The sequence below is a fragment of the Olea europaea genome, chromosome 18, assembly GCF_002742605.1.
Source record: "Olea europaea var. sylvestris chromosome 18, O_europaea_v1, whole genome shotgun sequence".
Taxonomy (NCBI): Eukaryota; Viridiplantae; Streptophyta; class Magnoliopsida; order Lamiales; family Oleaceae; genus Olea; species Olea europaea.
In genome coordinates, this window is record NC_036254.1 from 23,324,878 (window position 1) to 23,328,236 (window position 3,359).

Sequence of the window (3,359 nt, forward strand, 5' to 3'; positions counted from 1 at the left end):
AAATGTTGAAGACTCATGCCGAAACAAATTAGTGGGTTTGATCTCCTGTTCACAGTGGATAGAAGTTATAATGATCACTATGAACGTGACAACATGTGATATTGTCACGTCATACTTTCACTACTAATGAAAAAATACCACATGTTACTACGCTTATAATAGATATTATAACTCATGCCAACTGTAGGCAGCAAATCAAATCTAAACAAATTAGTTAGGTTAAATAAATTAAAACCCTCAATACTCAAATATCAAGTAAAAAGTAGTTAAATACAATTTAAGACTTCTTGCATAAATTCACAATGACTTTGAGAGATAATTTTTCGTCGAAAAAATTGAGACCCGAATCCCAAATCTTCTCATCTAAGGTTTTGAATCATTTTTAAATGTAATTTTAATCTGTTAAGCTAATTATAATGTCATCCACTTATCCATGCCAACCACAAATTAAGGGGAAAAAATGTGCCATTAATAATCTTCTTGTTCACATTAATAATCTTCTTGTTCACCCACCCCAAGAACACAATGTCCCACAAAAGGCAAATGGGAATGAAAAAAAAAAAAATAATAATAATAATTCCTTTTGATGCATCTCCAAAGTCTTATTTGAGGGGTAGGTGAAACTCCTTACTTTTTTGGCACCAAAACCAATTGGAGAGGTCTTAGTATTAGACCACTTGTGTCTTCTTTGTTGAACTTGGGCAATTAGTTTGTTGGAGATGTTCACCGTCCACATACATAAATATATATCAAACCTATAATTTGCAAATCTATGAATATCAACTAAATTCTTAAAATTTGATAATATTTATAACACGTCGTTAACATGTTTGGTTCTGTTTGGAAGTTGTATTTCTAGAAACACTTGGCCCCTGTTTGAATATCATACTTTTCAAACCCTTTTTTTAATATACTCATTTTTAATCACATTCACATAATAAAATAATCTGCACATAAGTTCAAAACTTTTCTTACTTTTCAACTATACATTCTTCTAAAAATCAATATTTAAAACTCTATGATTGTCAAACGAGGACTTAGTTATTAGACAAATATATATTTTTTTAGTATAAAAAATAACTTTAAGAATTGTGTTTGATTTAAACATGAAGAAATATGGTCTAAATTAAGAGCACCAAGCATAACAGATGACAAATCTTTTACGTTTCAATTTTTTTTTTTTTTTAATTCTTAATAAGATATCATTTTCTATAAAATCGAATTCAAGATAACTATCTTACATGCACCAAGCATAATAGATGACAAATATTTGACATTTCTCTCTCTCTCTTTTTTTTTTTTTTTTTTTTTTTTTTTCAATTAACGATGTTACTCGTATTTAATGTTTACGAGGCTAATATATCATTGTCTATATATTTGAATTCAAGATAAGTATTGTGCATTTTTCTGAAAAATGCATGCCTTCCAGAAAACATAAATTTATTTATTATTATTATTATTATTATTTTTTTTTTTCCAAGTGTCTCCGGTAGCAAAAGGCTTAAAAGCTTGTGGCTTAGCAATAAAGTTAAGGCATACCAAATTTTGTGTGGATATCATAATAAAGTAAGCACTACAAATTATTAAAAGAGTAATAGCAAATCAATCACTTATCCACTTATTTTTTGCGTTTGCATCTGCAGTTTAAAGACGTGCTTGGAACTTTCTACAAATCAATTAATTAGTATACCACTTTTTTGGCCAACTCAAAGTGTTTTGGAAATTTCAAGAATTAGTATTTTAATTTTAATTTTAAATGAATAAAGAAGTTCTTTTTTTTTTTTTCCGAAAAATTTGGTAATAAGGACTTTTATGCAAGTAAACTTGACAATAACATGGGGGATTAAAATAGTTTCTTTGAAAGATTTAGAGTTATTTTAAATATATTTTATGTGTAACGATGTAAAGAGATCACAAAAAAATGAGGTTGGTATGGAGCGAGATTTTCGTTTAAGAATGTTGTTATATACAATTTATTACTTAAGCAACATCAAAGAATTGGGGAGATCAAAAGAGTAGCCATCCACATTAGATTTATTGGTGAATTTCAATGGAAAGAAAAAATAAGTCAATTATGTTGGAAATTTCGAGGGTTTTTTTGGTCAATATTTGGTTGTTGAAATCTTTTGACTTTTAGACCCCAAATAAATGCAAAGTTTTAATGTCTGTTGAATTGACTGCAGGCCAATGATAAAAAATGTTGAATATTTTTATTTTTAACCATCTAACTTGGGTTGATATATAGTCTAACTACAAAAAGCCATAATTACTATATGCTACTATTTGACATAATATACGTTAGAATTTTTCAAAAAATAAAAAATAAAAATTTATTCATCTTCTTTAAAGAAAAATAATCGAAATATCCTTACTCGATTTATCTTTTTTCGACCAAATTAGTTAAAAGGTTCAATTTTGTCTCAGTATGTACGTTTTTATAATATAACCTATTTCATTTTTTTTATTGTACTAGTTAATTTAATCTTTATAACATTAGCTTCAAAACATGTTTGTCAAATTATTAACAAACATAAAAACAAACAAATATATCGAATTAATTCTACTAAATTCGTAATTTAGCAAATATCTAGAATGTTGAGAACCTATTGCTATCAACAAAAAAGTAAAACATAGTTTGTTTTATTAATTCTCAAATTTCAAGGCCCGAGTGCGAATAGTTAGAGAAGAGTGACTATTTGTGGTGAATATTACGTATTGTCGTCATTAGTTCACATGTTTTGTCCATTTCAACTTAATTATTCATCTGTCATTGTGACTTTGTAGAGAATAGTGTTTACATAGCAAACATAGGTTTAATACCCCATCTAAATTAATTAGATCTATTAAATATTCTTATTACAGTGAATATTTTCTTATTTTTTTACGATACAAGCGCAAAAATAATACTCATTCCGTCCCAATTATATAAGCTTGTTTCATTTTTCACACAGATTAAGAATTCTTCTTTAATGTCATTGGAAAATTAATTTTTGTCAAGATCTTTCCTAGTTTACCCGTATTTAATTTTTAATATATAGTAGTAAATTATTGTTGGAATTAGTAAAGAATTTGAATGATTTAATTTGAAAAAGAAGAAATGAGAGTTGTTCCATGTTTCCAAGAAGTGGAAATGTATGTATTTGGATGATTTCAAGAAGTTGGTATATTAAATAGAGAAAATTGAATAAGGGTATATTGACAAAGGAATAAAACAAAATATTCTAAATTAGGAAACAGGCCTATATATTTGGGATAAGAGAAAAAGGAAACATAGTCTATATAATTGGGACGGAGGGAGTATTACTGATGGCAAATTAATCCTCAACTTCTTTTAAAAAAATATTAAGTTGATTTTAACC